We start from the raw sequence: 17,947 nt of genomic DNA, 5'->3' as shown, positions 1-17,947 counted from the left end.
CCTGAGAGTTTTTTTTTCTCTCAGGCTATGAGCTGAGCGCTGCGATTGGCCAGCACTCCAGCCTGGGAGAAGGAGACGCCGGCAGGCTCCTCCCAGTTGAGCCGAAAATCTGAAGATACCGGAGCCTATACAGGGAGAATGGAGCGGCGCCCAGGGATAATAGTCAGTGCAGGGAGATCCCTGGGCGCCGCTCTCCATGTCTGTATGCTTAGTTTAGATTTTTTATTGTAGTGAAAGGTCCTCTTTAAGTACGTGCAAAGTGAGGGTACTTTTCACACTAGCGTTTTTCTTTTCCGGCACTGAGTTCCGTCAAAAGGGCTCAATGCCAGAAAAGAACTGATCAAGTATATCCCCATGCATTCTAAATGGAGAGTAATCAGTTCAGGATGCATCAGGATGTCTTCAGTTCAGTCATTTTGACTGATCAGGCAAAAGATAAAACCGCAGCATGCTACGGTTTTATCTCTGGCGGGAAAAAAAAACTGAAGATTTGCCTGAATGGCGGATCCGGAATTTTATTCCATAGGAATGTATTAGTGCCGGATCCGGCATTCAAAATACCGGAATGCCGGAGCGCAGACCGAAGGTGAAAAAAATAAATGCTGGATGACACCGGAAAGACGGATCCGGCATTTCAATGCATTTTTCTGACTGATCAGGATCCTGATTAGTCTTACTAATGCCATCAGTTGGCATACGTTTTGACGGATCGACGCAACTGCTTGCCGGATCACTCTGCCACAAGTGTGAAAGTAGCCATTAGGGGTGTCAACATGGCGAAAGTTGGATAAATATAATAACTAATAATCTTGTTTGGAGCAATACGGTCGCAAAAAAACAACCGTGAGATAGGACCCATCTTTTTTTCGCACCTCTAACAAAGGGAGGAAATATACAGATTAGGCCTCATGCACACGACCGTTGTTCTGGTCCGCATCTGAGCCGCAGTTTGTTCGCATCCGTTGCTCCGTTACGTAGCCCTGCCAAAAAAAGATAACTTGTCCTATTCTTGTCCGTTTTGCGGACAAGAATAGGCATTTCTACAATGGGCCAGCTGTTCCGTTCCGCAAATTGCGGAAGGCCCACGGGCGGCTTCCGTGTTTTGCGGATCCACAATTTGCGGACCGCAAAAAACGGAAAGCTCGTGTGCATGAGGCCTTAATTCTTTGTAGAAAGTCAGGGCCCCTATACCACCATGTTATAATCCTGTAATTAAGTTCCTGTATTCTCGTACAAACAGAATCTGAATGAGAATTGGTTAAGATGATATGAGTCTGTTGTTCATTAAATGAGGTCTTGAAGGACATCTGTCAGCAGATTTGTAGCTATGAAACTGGCTGACCTGTTGCATGTGCGCTTGGCAGCTGAAGGCATCTGTGTTGGTCCCATGTTCATATGTGCCCGCAAATGAGGCTCTAGGAGTGTTGCCTTTCAGGAGCATGGCCCTTACCCCTAGAGGCTCTGCTTTCTCTGCAATTGTCGCACCCTTTGCACTTTTATTGATGATGCAGTGCCAGGCAGTGTAATCGTCATCGCACCTGGCCCTGTCAATCAAAGTAGAGAGGGCGTGGCAGTTGCAGAGAGAGCAGAACCTATAGGTGTAATGGCAAGACTCCCGTTTTTATTAAAAATATGGAGTCATTTTCTCTGTTCAGAGCTGAGATTCTCTACTAGCAGGATCTGAATTTTTTTCTACTCTATTCTATTAATAAAATTAATAAAGTAATAAAATTAATAAAGTAAAAAAGAAAAAATACGCCCCTTTCCCCTAATTTTATAATAAAAAACTGAAAAAACAAACAAAACCCACACATATTAGGTATCGCTGCGTCCGTAATGACCGGCTCTATAAATATATCACATGATCCACCCTGTCCAAAAAACAACATAAAAAAATAATAAAAACGGTGTAAAAAAAAGCCATTTTTGTCACCTTACATCACAAAAAGTGCAACACCAAGCGATCAAAAAGGCGTTTGCCCCCCAAAATGGTATCAATAAAACCGTCACCTCATCACGCAAAAAATGAGCCCCTACCTAAGACAATCGCCCAAAAAATAAAAACATGAACATGGAGACACTAAAACATCATTTTTTTTGTGTCACAACTGCTATTATTGTGCTAAAGTGAAATACATAAAAAATAAATACACATATTGGGTATCACCACGTCCGTAACAAACAGCTCTATAAAAAATATCACATGACCTAACCACTCAGGTGAACACTGTAAAAAAATTAATAAAATGTAAAAAAAAGCCATTTTTGTCACATTACATCACAAAAATTGCAACAGCAAGTGATCAAAAAAGCGTATGCCCCCAAAATAGTACCAATCAGACAGTCACCTCGTCTTGCAAAAAATGAGACACTACCTGAGAGAATCGGTCAAAAAATAAAAAAGCTATGGCTCTCAGACTATGAGACCCTAAAATAGGATTATTTTTTGCTTCCAAACTGCTATTATTGTGCTAAAGTGAAAAAAAAAGTATACATATTAGGTATCGCCACGTCCGTAACAAACAGCTCTATAAAAATATCACATGACCTAACCACTCAGATAAACACCGTAAAAAAATAAAATAAAAAAATGTGTAAAAAAAAAAGCAATTTTTGTCACATTACATCACAAAAATTGCAACAGTAAGTGATCAAAAAAGTGTATGCCCCCCAAAATAGTACCAATCAGACCGTCACCTCATCCCGCAAAAAATTAGACCCTACCTGAGAGAATCGGTCAAAAAATAAAAAAGCTATGGCTCTCAGACTATGAGACACTAAAATATCATTATTTTGGTTTCGAAAATGCTATTATTGTGTAAAACTTAAATAAGAAAAAGTAGACATATTAGGTATTGCCACGTGCGTAACGATCTGCTCTGTAAAAAAGTCACATGACCTAATCCCTCGGTTAAACGCTGTAAAAATAAAAACGGTGCCAAAACATCCTTTTTTTTTGTTACCTTGACTCACAAAAAACGTAATTTAGAGCAATAAAAAATTATATGTACCCCAAAATAGTACCAATAAAACTGGCACCTTATCCCGTAGTTTCCAAAATGTGGTCACTTTTTTGAGTTTCTACTGTAGGGGTGCATCAGGGGGGCTTCAAATGGGACATGGCATCTAAAAACCAGTTCAGCTAAATTTGCCTTCCAAAAACCATATGGCGTTCCTTTCCTTCTGCGCCCTGCCATGTGCCCATACAGCAGTTTATGATCACATGTGGGGTGTTTCTGTAAACCGCAGAATCAGGGCAATAAATATTGAGTTTTATTTGGCTGTTAACTCTTGCTTTGCTACTGGAAAAAATGGATTAAAATGTAAAATCTGCCCAAAAAGTGAAATTCTGAAATTTCATCTTCATTTTCCATCAATTCTTGTGGAACACCTAAAGGGTTAATAAAGTTTGTAAAATCAGTTTTGTATACCTTGAAGGGTGTAGTTTCTAAAATGGGGTCATTTTTGGGTGGTTTCTATTATGTAAGTCTCACAAAGTGACTTCAGACCTGAACTGGTCCTTAAAAAGTGGGTTTTAGAAATTTTCAGAAAAATTTCAAGATTTGCTTCCATACTTCTAAGCCTTCTAACGTCCCCAAAAAATAAAATGTAATCTTCAAAATGATCCAAACATGAAGTAGACATATGGGGAATGTAAAGTAATTACTATTTTTGAAGGTATACTATCTATTATAAAAGTAGAGAAATAGAAATTTGCTAATTAGCAAATTTTTCGAAATTTTGGGTAAATTTGGTATTTTTTTATGAATAAAAATGTTTTTTTTTTACTTATTTTTACCACTGTCATGAAGTACAATATGTGACGAGAAAACAATCTCAGAATGGCCTGTATAAGTAAAAGCGTTTTAAAGTTATAACCACATAAAGTGACACATGTCCTATTCCTCTGCTTGTTTTTTTTTGCCTGATCGGAGTGTTGTATTTGATCCTACAATGGTTTGATGTCAATCTGAATTTTAACAACAGATTTTTGTTTTTCATAAAACAAAGCCGGAATCTCTATGGGTAAAGTCTTCAGAAAATACTGAACTTTAGGTAGTATGATAATTTTAATAATATTTGACCTACCAAACCAGGACAAGTAAAGATTATCCCAGTCTCTCAAATCATTTTTTTTTGCAGCAATAGGACAAAATTAAGACGGAACATATCTTTGTGGTCAAAATAAACCTTAATTCCAAGATATTTGAAGGATTTCTCAGAGGGTTTTGAGGGACTATTTTTGAGAATATTATTCCAGTGGGGATAACTGGCAACTTGAATAATACAGATTTAGGGTCCATTCACACGTCCGTAAGTGTTTTGCGGATCCGCAAATTGCGGATCAGCAAAACACAGACACCTGCAATGTGCGATCCGCAATTTGCGGATCCGCACATCACAGACACTATAATAGAAAATGCCTTTTCTGGTCCGCAATTGCGGACAAGAATAGGACATGTTCTATTTTTTCCAGGAAATAAATTGCGGATCCCGAAAAAACGGATGCGGATCCCGAAAATGCGGATGCGGATCCAGGAAATGTGGATTTGCATCCGTTCCAGCGCCATTAAAAGTGAATGGGTCCGCAAATTGCGTAACGAATGCAGACCCAAATTACGGACGTGTGAATGGACCCTAAGAAAATGATTTTCAAGTTGGAGACCAAACTAAGTTCTGTGGTCAACTGAGGGATTGATTCAGAAGGCTTTGTAATAATAAATAAAATATCATCTGCATGTGCAGCGGCTTTGTGCTCTAACATAGTTGTCCTAATTCCAGATATTTTTGGGTTGGATCATTTTTTCTAGCAATGGCTCTATAGATAAAATGAACAGGAGGGGTGAAAGGGGATATCCCTGCCTGGTTCCATTTGAGATGTTGAAAGGGAAGGACAGAATACCATTGACTTTAACGGAGGCTGACAGGAAAGTGCAAAGGGCCATTACATTACCAACATAAATAGGTGGGAAGTTGAATTCGTGAAGTACAGCTTTGAGAAATTTTCAATTTAAACTGTGAAACGCTTTTTCCACATCTGTTGAAATAAAAACTGTCAGTACAGTGATCAACGCTCTTGGACGTCCGATGACACTTCCAGAGCTGATAATTTTTCCCCAGGTATGAATGAGTCTAGGCAATGTTTCTGTCTGTCTAGCCACAGTAAGAGCTGCATTTTACTTGAGGACCACACAGAGAGAAGACAAACATGCCAAGATTGAAGCTCTGCCACTGCCAAAAAAGGATCTTGGAAGACTGACAGTCATGGGATACTCTTCAGATCACTGAGAACTATTTAAGCAATAAGGATACTTGTAAAAAGAAATATAATCGCTTCTAAAGTCGAATATTTGCCAGCAGACTCGGCTCCAGTATGCCCATCAGACACCAAACATGAATACAGATGTTTTCAAATCACAGGATTCAGTTATTAGACATGAGTTGTTAGTATACTGTACTGATGTTGCTATAGGGGATCTTGTGAATAGTTGTTGCTACACCTTTCATGATATGTCTGCATGGCCTCATGCAGTAAAGATAACACGGGGACTGGTGAAGATAAGCTGCTACTATTTTATGTCACTACAAAGCTCCTGTTACCAGAAATAGTCTTTGTTCATTTCTGGAGAGGGTGGAATTCCTTTTATTTGTTAGTAAATGTCTCTGTCTTCTCTAAACTCTGACCAGTTCCCCCATATCAGTGAAGTCCCTTTTTCTTAAGCACATTACCACAAGAGATAATAATATTATTATTATTATTATTATTATTATTAATAATTTTAAAGCCCCATTAATTCCAGGGCAATGTACAAGGGGTATACAAATAAAAACAAGTATAATAAGCATGAACTTTTTAATAGACTGGTACAGAGGAGGAGGGCTTACTATCTACAAGGGAACGAAGACATGTCCCACAGTCTGTGGCTCTCCATAATTCATTTGCAGCACTTTCAGAGTGCAAGAGCAACATGGAGGATGGCTCAAGCACAGTGGGTGAAGAACAATCATCTCCCATGCCTAAAGTATGCAAGACTGCAGCCAAAGACAAAAAGGAGAAGGTGAGGACTGATAGTAAGCAGCTGTTGGTGGGCGATTTCATCATAAGAGGTGTGAAGTTTGAGGAGAATGGTGTTGAGATGTCTCCCTGGTGCTACCGCTAGCAGGGATAGACGACGGATCCTTAATATTGTTAGGCAAGCAAAGCAGGAAAAGGAGGTGGATGTTATTGTCCATCTTGGGACAAAGGATCTGGCTTGCAATGAGATTTCAAAGGTGAAAGAAGCTTTTCACACACTTGGAAAGGATATACGGGAGGTTGCATCAACTGTTTCATTCTCTGCAGTTTTGCCTGTGCATAACCTTCAGCATGACAGGAAGATGCGCATTAAGGAATTCAATGTATGGCTTGGTGAATGGTGTCTGAACCAAAGGTTTGGCTTTGTGTCTCACGTTAGCTCTTGTTGAAATGGAAAAGAACTGTACAAGAAAGATGGTTTGCATCTTTCTCTCAAGGGAACGAATGTCCTCAGTGAACAGTTCCAAGTATTTGCTAAGGAGCATTTAAACTAGGAAAGGGGGGCAAAAGAGTGATAATCCAGCAGTCCAACCGCCCCCCCGGAACAATGCCAGAAGATGCCAGTAGCACAGAGGTTAAGTAATGACAAGCTCAGATTCTTGTCTACAAATGCTCGCAGTTTAGGGAATAAGATCAATGAACTTGAGGCTATAATGGCATCTGAGAATATAGATTAAGTGGCTGTTACTGAGACGTGGTTCAATGGGAGTAATGACTGGGATATAACAATACCAGGGTTCTCTCTATACAGGAAAGACAGAGAAGGCAAGAAGGGGGAGGGGTGGCCCTGTATGTGAAAGATAGCATAAAATCTAATTTGATACGAGTTAGCGAGAACAATTTAGAGTCAGTTTGGGTTACCTTGCAGCTTGATTATCATAAGGTAACTTGTGTAGGTGTGATATATAGACCACCTAGCCAAGTCAAAGAATTAGATGATCTACTAGTTGAGGAAATAGCTAAAATGACATTGAAGGGGGAAGTTCTCATTATGGGAGACTTCAATCTTCCTGATGTAAACTGGAAAACCAAAATAGCTAGTTCTGCCAGGAGTACAGATATTCTAAATTCCCTAATGGGATTATCTCTACAGCAAGTAGTTGAGGAGCCAACCCGGAAGGAGGCCATTTTAGATTTAGTATCCACAAATGGTAATTTGGTATCTGATATTACTGTAGGGGAAAGCTTGGGATCTAGTGATCACCAGTCAGTGTGGTTTACTATAAGTACAGTGACTGAGTCACACCACACAAAAACAAAAGTTTTAGATTTTAGAAAAACAGATTTTTCTAAAAATTACATTAGTGGTATAAGAGTCCCTATCAGATTGGAACAGTTTCATTGGAGTCCAGGAGAAATGGGACTACTTAAAAGTGGCACTATTGAAGGCAACAGAAAATTGCATTAGGCTTGTCAGTAAAAGCAAAAAAAGGAAGAGCCCACTGTGGTACTGAGCAGAAGTGGCCAAAATCATTAAAAACAAAAAGATAGCATTTAGGAATTATAAAAAAAACAAAAACGAGGATGACAGGCAAATTTATAAGATTAGGCAGAGAGAGGCCAAACAAGTTATAAGAGCTTCTAAAGCACAGGCAGAAGAGAAATTAGCTCAGTCAGGGGAAAAAGGCGATAAGGCATTCTTCAGATACATAAATGAAAAAAGAAAACTAAAGCAAGGAGTTACCAAATTAAAAACAAAAGAAGGAAGGTATATGGAAGAAGATAAAGAACTAGCTGACTGCCTCAATGAATACTTCTGTTCAGTTTTTACAAAGGAAAATGAAGGAAAAGGACCTCAGTTAGGAAAGAAGACTAATGAATCTTTTGAGGCATGTGTCTTTACAGAGGAAGAGGTTGTAAGTCAGCTGTCTAAAATTAATACAAATAAGTCACAGGGGCCTGATGGGATACACCCAAAGCTATTAAAAGAGCTCAGCGGTGAACTAGCAAAACCATTAACAGATTTATTTAACCAATCACTGGCAACAGGAGGCGTCCCAGAAGATTGGAAATTAGCAAATGTTGTGCCCATTCACAAGAAAGGTAGTAGGGAGGAATCGGGCAACTATAGGCCAGTAAGCCTGACATCAATAGTGGGGAAATTAATGGAAACCATACTTAAGGAGAGGATTGTGGAACATCTAAAATCCCATGTATTGAAAGATGAAAAACAGCATGGGTTTACTTCAGGGAGATAATGTCAAACTAATCTTATTCATTTTTTTGATTGGGTGACTAAAATAATAGATGGCGGAGGTGCAGTAGACAATCGCTTATCTAGACTTTAGTAAGGCTTTTGATACTGTCCCACATAGAAGGCTTATCAATAAATCGCAGTCTTTGGGCATGGACTCCCATATTGTTGAATGGATTAGGCAGTGGCTGCGGGACAGACAACAGAGGGTTGTAGTCAATGGAGTATATTCAGACCATGGTCTTGTTACCAGTGGGGTACCCCAGGGATCTGTTCTGGGACCCATATTGTTTAATATCTTTATCAGCGAAATTGCAGAAGGCCTCGATGGTAAGGTGTGTCTTTTTGCTGATGACACAAAGATTTGTAACCGGTTTGATGTTCCTGGAGGGATACACCAAATGGAAAAGGATTTAGGAAAGCTAGAAGAATGGTCAAAAATCTGGCAACTAAAATTTAATGTTGATAAGTGCAAGATAATGCACCTGGGGCGTAAAAACCCAAGAGCAGAATATAAAATCAGTGATACAGTCCTAACCTCAGTATCCGAGGAAAGGGATTTAGGGGTCATTATTTCAGAAGACTTAAAGGTAGGCAGACAATGTCATAGAGCAGCAGGAAATGCTAGCAGAATGCTTGGGTGTATAGGGAGAGGCATTACCAGTAGAAAGAGGGAGGTGCTCATGCCGCTCTACAGAGCACTAGTGAGACCTCATTTGGAGTATTGTGCTCAGTACTGGAGACCATATCTCCAGAAGGATATTGATACTTTGGAGAGAGTTCAGAGAAGAGCTACTAAACTAGTACATGGATTGCAGGATAAAACTTACCAGGAAAGATTAAAGGACCTTAACATGTATAGCTTGGAAGAAAGACGAGACAGAGGGGATATGATAGAAACTTTTAAATACATAAAGGGAATCAACAAGGTAAAAGAGGAGAGAATATTTAAAAGAAGAAAAACTGCTAGAAGAGGACATAGTTTTAAATTAGAGGGGCAAAGGTTTAAAAGTAATATAAGGAAGTATTACTTTACTGAGAGAGTAGTGGATGCATGGAATAGCCTTCCTGCAGAAGTGGTAGCTGCAAATACAGTGAAGGAGTTTAAGCATGCATGGGATAGGCAAAGGCCATCCTTCATATAAGATAGGGCCAGGGGCTATTCATAGTATTCAGTATATTGGGCAGACTAGATGGGCCAAATGGCTCTTATCTGCCGACACATTCTATGTTTCTATGTAAGGAGGAAGTGAACAGTAGGTGAGGATAGAATTTGCCCAGATGGTAGTGTAGTGACAGCTCGGGTCATTGTAGGCTTTCCTGAAGACGTGGGTTTTCAGGTTGCTTTTGAAGGTTTGGATGTTGGGGAGAGTCTGATGTGCTCGTGTCGGGAATTCCTTAGTATAGGAGATACACATGAAAAATCTTGGAGATGATTGTGGAGGAGCCGAGAAGATGGCCTTGTGAGTATCAGAGAGTAGGACAGAAATGTATGGATAAGTAATTGTCAATAAAATGAGCTGTCTTGTTGAGGAAACCCCTTTCTACATGTTCTGTTAGACTATGCAGAGGTGATATTATAGAGACTAGTTATTTGGGTACTTCTTTTATCTAGAGAAGGCATCCTCAAACTGCGGCCCTCAAGCTGTTGTAAAACTCCAACTCCCACAATGCCCTGCTGTAGGCTGATACCTGTAGACTGTTCGGGCATGCTGGGAGTTGTAGTTTTGCAACAGCTGGAGGGCCGCAGTTTGAGGATGCCTGATCTTGAGCTTCGGGTTTGCATCTACAGCTACTGTGGGTCAATAGGCAGGTTAGCCCCATTGAATGGGGCTAACCTCCAGTGGTTTCCACACAAAAACTGCATAAAGGAATAACAGTAGCAAAACAGATTCCCAATGGAAACAGTGGGACCCAGATTTCTTTGCAGTATACGCTCTGAAATCTGAATGAATTTACTCAGTTTGAACATACTCAGCACTTTGAGAGACAGTGAGCAGCCTTTGAAATCAACAAACACCTTTGATTTCAATGTAAAATGTTTGTGGGAGCCCACTGCATACATTTAAAAAAATGAAAAGGTATGCTGACGCAGTTAATGGAGCCCATGAATGTGTTTGGCTTTAAACTACTGTGTAGGAGATAACATTAGTAAAAAAGGTCAACAGGAAAATCCAGGCTGTAATAATTCTTTATAATTAGTATAGCTGGCTCATTAGGAAATTGAGTCTTTTATATTTTTTTCTTACTGGAATCGCACATGCAGTTTGTGTTTTAAGATAAAGCCATGAGTGGATTCAACAAGTATAAAAAATATAGCGGAAAGACTGCTATTTCTCACCCCTTTTTTGTCCCATGTTCAAAAAACTGTATCTATGATTCATGTCTTCATTTAGATTTTCTAAAAATCTGATATACCATATTGCCAAAATTCTTCCCAGTGAGACTTAATTTTATGGTAAATGAATAATGGGTTCTCCTGAGCCTTTTTAGGAGCCTATTCTTGTTAATTATACCTGGGTGGTGAAAGTAGACAGGGATTTGGAGCCTCATCCTGGAGCATGTAGGGTGTGGACCCTCATACATCTCACTCTCTGAATAGTCTGTACTCTACGGTTTTGTAAATTTCATGTTTGATCAGAAATCCAAGTATAGGTAACCTTATGCCATGGAGCTCCTATAAAATAGCCACCCATGAGTCTCGATGCCAGACTTCATGTCCAAATGAATCACCTTTTTTCCATATCTATTCTCTGATTTAAAAATAATCCTTCAGAAATTAGTGGCTTATCTTTTCTGGCCTGAACATGTACTCTTCGTTTTGGTTGTCCTAGTCTTCCCGAAAATACATTCTGACAAAAGACCCTTAAAAAATAGAATAATAAAAAAAAGTAGTTGTTTTTTACCCTTCTCTTCCCTCCCCATCACATTTTCTTTTACTCAATGGAGGCTGGCCCTCAACTGTTTACGTTCTACTGTGCCTCCCACACCGATGAGGATCTTCATAGTTGGTCTCTTTTGGTACTTTGCTTTTTAAAGTGGACATTACAGAATAATATATAACTTTAGTGTTTCTCTCTTGTTTTACATTACGGTTAGATATCTTGTCCTGATGTTGAAAACATCCTGGTAGATTACTGCATTGCTTCTTTCTTTGAAAAAAGGGCTGTAATACCATGATATCTAATGGTCGCTTTGGACAGTTTTTATAGTTTTCGATGGGTTTACTTATTAGTATGTTGTGTCAATAATGATTTTAGAGCATTGATATGTCATAAATTCTCTTCGGTATTCTACAATACAGTGCTGTGGAGGCAACATGACCAAAGTCACTGTTACAGAGACCTACGTATCCTCCGTTCCACTGGGACTGCGTTAAGCCTTATGACTTGCAGCAGTTCTATTATTTTTAACGAAGTATCAGAAAGTTAGTTCTATAATAGATATTATTCTATTCCCACCGGTGAGACTTTGTTCCAGAGCAGATGCAAAAGTCACGTTGAAAATCTTGGTGTCTGGCTGTATTTAGCAGCTATATCTGGTGCTGGAAAGACTGTTCCAGGGGAAAAACATTCCTCTTGTTTGCAGTGGGATGTTATTGGTCCCATTGGGTTAGTGGTGCTCTATGGAATAATCCTGAGGGCCTCCGCTTAGAAATAAATTCTCTGCTCTCTTTAACCTAGTGTTCTTCCTAGATACACCCTGTCCTTGCAGAGAAGCACAATCTAATATTAGCACACTGTCCTTTTCAATTTTTTTCTCCTTATCAATATCAATGCAAAACTCACGAAGAGGAAAAATGTTTTTCTTTTTTTTTTTTCTTTCTTTTTTTAAATAATCTAAAATTTTGTTTTCTTCCTTCAGAGAAAGCAGCCAGATGGCTCAGAGTTTTGGCTTTAGCACAGAGCTAAAAGAGATGAGATGCCAGCTCAGTCAAATCAGTTTGTGGGCTGCCTGAACAGATGTTCTTTCAGATGAGGGTCAAGAGGGAAAAAAATGTTTATTTCTGATATCAGGTTAAAAAGCTGCGCTGGTTACATATAAGTAAAAGGTAGTTTTAAATGGAATTTATCACCAGGAAATTCACTTTTAAAGGGCATCTGTCAGCAGATTTATATCTATGAAACTGGCTAACCTGTTACATGTGCACTTGGCAGCTGAAGGCATCTGTATTGGTCCTATACTCATATGTGCCCACATTGCTGAGAAAAATAATGTTTTAATATATGCAAATGATCCTCTAGGAGCAATGGGGGTGTTGTCATTACACCTAGAGGCTCTGCTCTCTCTGCAACTGCTGTGTCCTCTTCGCTTTGAGTGATAGGGCCAGGCAGTGTAAACATAATCACACCCGGGCAGAGGCACGGCAGTTACAGAGAGAGCAGAGCAATACCCCATTGCTCCTAGAGGTTCATTTGCTTATATAAAAACTTCATTTTTCTCAGCAATGCAGGCACATATGAACATAGGACCAACACAGATGTCTTCATCTGCCAAGCGCACAAGCAACAGATGAACTGTAAGGGCAAATATTTGTTTTTAATTTGAGGAAAGATTGTATGTGGCTGTCTGACTAGACTGACATTACACTACACTACCTATGAGTCCAAAACATTGGAATATGTGTATTGTATATGTATGAAGGCAAGAGGTTACAGTAACATTACTGAAAGGGAACCTGCCAGGTATCCTTACACATTTGTATTGACATGTAGCAATAAATGGACAAGAGGGTGTTAGCATTTCCCTTGTCAAGGGGGTGTAAACTTTCATAAGCCGATGTTGTCCTCTCAGTATCAAACTTTGCATATGCCCTATCGCTAAGCAGAATGGTAGTGCCAAGTTATCAGTTTATATATTTCCAGAAGGAATAACAGAGGAATATTGTCACAATGCATACATATTTCTAAGAAATGATGGTGCAGAGTTATTTGATAGGGAATACAAGTAGCTACTAAATTGGATATTTTAGGAGAGCTAACAGGTGAGCTAGACTAGCGCCAGTTTCATGGAGAGTGTTTTTTTTTTTTTTCCCTTGGTCTGTGGGTGAGAAAATGCTGACATTTTAAATATAGACTATTTCTTCTTAGGTTAACTTCATGTTATCTGAAATAAAGTGAACATGTTCAAAGTTATTTACTTAAAGCGTACCTGAATTTTCAAATGATTTTGTACAATCATAACTGTGAAGGAACATTCTTTCAGCCATATTGTTCCCTGTTTTAGCTGCACAGCTAGATGCATTTCTCTCACAAGCAGTGAGTGTCTCTCTTCTAATAGTACTGTATGCAGTGACCTCAATTCCCTTACTTCCCTCTACTGATAAGCAGGGATAAATGACACTTACAGAAAAGCAGGAAACTCCTGTGAATTCAGAAGCAATGTAGAAGCAGTTGTTTTATCAGTCTCACAATCTCTGTCAGCTCTGACACGCGCCCTTTTCCTCTCAGCCGGCTCCTGAGTCTTTGTTTCCAGGGACGGATCTAGCCTGACAACATTCAGGGGACTGCAACTGGTGTAAGTGAGACGCCTAGTGGCTATGACTTTACAGCTTTTTCTTCCGGTGGATGCAGGCATATTTTTTTTTATATGAAGTGATTTAGAAATTTGCTATTGATGACCTATACTTAGATCACAGATGCGCTGTATAGTGGCCTTGCTGGGTTCCTACAGCTCATCTCCCATTCAGGAAACCAGACAGCCCCTTCTAGTTGTAGTTGATATGAGCCCAATAAACCCTGGTTATAAAGTGTTACTGGATTTATGAGCATTTTCCCACTTTTCCTCTTCAGTTTCTACTTAAATGGCTCATGGACGTTTACATTCAACAGCAGACCCCCTTTAGAGGAAGTCCAGAGTATCTTATAATCACATATTAGGGAGTTATTCAGACTTCCTAATTAATATTTCTTCGACCTCAGTTTTTGAGTAGCAGCATCTCAAATGTGTTAGCTGAGACGTGACACTTCTGGTCTCCACACTCATCAGTGTCTGGAGGTGTTGTTCACATATACTAATAGTACTTATATGTCTTGATGCACCTCAATAAGACATTCAGTTCAGCTCCAGAGTAATGGCGCAGGTTCGCTTCTGATTCTAAGTGCTGGGTCTGGCTCTGCAGGGTAAAACTAAATGTTTTCTGACACCTTAACCCTGAAGACACTCCTCTATTTTGTCAGTGTGGAAAAGTGAATTACCACCATCCACCCTATTTCCTCCAAGGAGAATGTTATTTTTTTGAAGCATTTGTACGGAGAGCTAATGCATTTCTCAGTGTGATGACCCTGTCAAACAGCATTAGAGATCTCATCTTCTTAGCTAAAAGAATGAGGGCACATAAGTTATACCTGCATTTTAATATCTAAAATGATATCTGCCATTTTTGATCATTGTGTATATATCTTCTTGTTTATTTTCACATTCAGATCACATAATTAACGTCTGTAATCTGTGTTTCCTTTTTCTCCAGTGTGGCAACAGAATGAAGACAATTAGAGTTTTGGGTTTTCCAGATGTTCACCATACCTAAAGACTAGGAGCCAATCAGGTACTATTTCTGTGCTCTGTAGATCGGGAGTGAGTGCACTTTCCCAGTCCTTTCCTGTTTTCTTTGTTCCTCATGCTCTATCTCGCCTGTGCAGCCGGACATCTCCAGTAATCAGATTACATCCATTTGGTATGCTATTTCCAGATATTCTGTTTCTGCCTCCTGCAGAGCCTGTTATATGTCATTCACGTGCTATTTATTTTCAGAGAGTTTCATAATAATTATCCTTAATCTAATTTCCCTTGTGTTAAAATCTATTTTTGATTGTAAGGTCACTGTGGATGGCTATTGCTGTATAGTTATTTGTGTATCATCTGCTGGAACTTGCACAGGAACATCACATGAAGGGACGAGAAAGTGTAAAAGCTAGGTGCTTTATATAATAAGTGTCAGCCAGAAATATTCATAGCTGGCTGTACCCACAGGAACTCCTTTTCAGATTCCCGATATTGGTTGATCCAGTTTTTTTGTGTAAAGAAAACATAATGTTATCAAGAAGATGTTATCAATGTTTGTAACTGCAAATTTCAAATAGCGTATTCTTTATTATAATTTTTTTTATATATATGAAAAATGATAAGAAGATAATCTTGAAAAGATGATAATCTTTATTCACATAATACAGACATACTCCAAAAATGACATAATTGACTAAAGATGGCATTTCACTTCTTACGATTGTATCACACTGCACAATTTTTGGGCCAGATATGAAGAACACGTGTACATGGGAATTGGGCCATATATTAGAGCAACTGATGAACTCTTGTTTGTTGGCTGATGGGCATCTTTCATCAGGATGAAAAATGCTCAATAATCGGTAGCACATCTCCGACCTAGTGTAACCAGGGATGTGTTGCCAATAATCAGCAGAACCGAATGAGGGAGGAACCTAACGCAGTCGTATCTCCCACATTGCATTTGCATTGGCCGGTGCAATTGAGCGCTGATGAATGTGTTACCTGAACATTGGGCATTACAGTCTTTAGTGAAAACATAGCTGGAGGAAGATCAGACCAATTTATCAAGAGGATTACGCAATTTGTTCCATCTTCTGCTGTGCGTACGCAATAACAGAAATTTACTACAACCAGGAGCTGGCCTAGATATCTGCTGTAATGTGCACCAGTTTTCTACCGTTCCATGAGATGGGCCGCAACAGTGAAAGTCATAAATTTTGCCAGAAAACTGGCATAAAACTATAATAAATGACCATGATGCAGTGGGTTTAGTGGCACTCGATTTATTTTCTAGAAAAATAGACCTCAGTACTCCGTAGTTACAGTGAATGGTGAAGATCTTTTATTATTATTTTTATCTTATTCAATATTTAATTCAGCAAATTTACATGTGACGTTTCAGTCAACAGATCTTTCTCAAACACTGTTTCTTCCTGGTGATGTTCATCTTCCCTGATGCTCTAATTTTCTAGATTATCCATGGCAGTCTGTCTTGAGAATGGTCTGTTGACTGAAACGCCACACTTAAATTGCCTGAAATAGATATGGAATAAAAGATCGTCACCATTCACTGCAACTACGGCGTGCTGAGCTCTATTTTTCTATAATAAATGGCATCTAGAATCATGCAGATAAAGAAAACAACTTTCAAAGAACAGCAGCATAAGTGACTTAATAAAATCTGTACTAATTTATGAGCTTTGTAGATCTGTACGTGTGATTCCCAATGGTGGCTTCCAGCAGATTCCTGCCCATTGGCAATGTTTCTTAATTTAATATAAAATAATTACAATGTTGCCAGCCTTATATTTGTTTTATCTTATGGTTGTGCTAATATATGCAAATCTCAATTTGAAAACTGATAAAGTATATATATTTTGTAAAAAATAAAACCGCTACCAGTGAAGTGGAGATGACACACTTTTGGGTGACACATTGCATTTTAGTGCTTTTCTGTTACTGTTGAAAACTATGGATTGAGAATCAGCACAACCAGAGCAATACGGTTGTGTAAGAAAAACAGGTGCATCCTCCATTACCATAAATATATATAGGCCATCTAGATACTGCATTTTCTCACAAGGCACAACCAAGCGACCATGTGTGAACCTGTTCAAAGTCCTCTACCCATACCTTAAAGAGGTTTCCATGATCAGGAAAAAAAAACTGTGCCACTTCTGTCCATGGGCAGTGTGTGGTATTGCAGCTCATTCCTATTGAAGTGAATAGCCGACATAGCTTATTAGACTAGAGTCAAGTATGCATGTTCAACAATTCTGTTTAGATCATATAATATCCTTGTTTTCTGAAACCAGAATCTTGTCAGCACAGTCTGTCTCTGATTCTCCTTCTAACATGCAGGTCTCAGTATATTATGGTACATCGCTCCAGCCTAGGCTTCATCGTGAAGAATACTTTTCATCAGCTTTTAGCCTTCATTGTACTATGTGCAAATTAATAAGAGCCTGTCATAAACCCAAAAGAGCCTGCATGCTGGGATTTGTACTCCTGGGACACAATGAGGAGCTCATTTACAGGGGCCGATACACGGGGCAGTGATAGGACTCCAGCTGGTCTGAGTGTTTATGAGCGGTCAGCAGTGAAACAAGGGCTGCAGATCCAGCCATCAGGGCAGTTCTCTGATGGATTTCATTGAGAAGGAGATAGAACAGTCTGCAGATTCAGTGAAAACCTGAAGGCCATAGCAGACAAATGATTAAATATTTTTTTTAATAAAGACCATTGCTGTTCAGCCCAAAATAAGAACAATGTAATAATAAAAACATATGCCTCCAAATGTGTGCATGTGATTTGGCTGATTGGTATATGTCATTCTGTTTTGAAGTTACTGCAGTGAAAATACCACAACGCCGTTACATGAATACAGTGTTTTATTAATTTTGTATATTCCTGGTTGCTGTATTGTTTATTGCTCACAGCACTTCCTTTTCTATTGTGAAGGGATTGTGTTTTGCGTAGATTCCCAGTGGTGATCATCACATGCTCACAGCCGAAAAGTATGGAGTGGATTTTTAAGCTAAAACCTCTAATTATACTTTCGATTGGCTTTTAAAGGGTTTTGTTGATGTGTTTGCTCTAATTGCCTGCTGAATAATTCACATGTACCTTTGTATCCCAGCTGTAAATTATCTATAAAGTCGTGGCTCTGT

At 39.1% G+C, this 17,947-nt stretch overlaps 1 protein-coding gene across 5 annotated transcripts in view; it reads left to right on the top strand.

Annotated features, from left to right (window-relative positions):
* The window catches only part of PITPNM2 (phosphatidylinositol transfer protein membrane associated 2), a 395,602-nt gene that overhangs the window by 42,663 nt on the left and 334,992 nt on the right, over positions 1-17,947 (top strand). For all 5 annotated transcript variants that reach the window (XM_040416185.1, XM_040416186.1, XM_040416187.1 and 2 more), the window contains exon 2: positions 14,740-14,817. The gene's annotated coding sequence lies outside the window, so the exon portion shown is untranslated. The remainder of the gene's footprint in view (positions 1-14,739; positions 14,818-17,947) is intronic.

This window comes from Bufo bufo, chromosome 2 (genome assembly GCF_905171765.1).
Source record: "Bufo bufo chromosome 2, aBufBuf1.1, whole genome shotgun sequence".
NCBI classification, from domain to species: domain Eukaryota; kingdom Metazoa; phylum Chordata; class Amphibia; order Anura; family Bufonidae; genus Bufo; species Bufo bufo.
The sequence above is the reverse complement of the archived record's forward strand: the minus strand, read 5'-3'. Positions and strand labels throughout refer to the sequence as shown.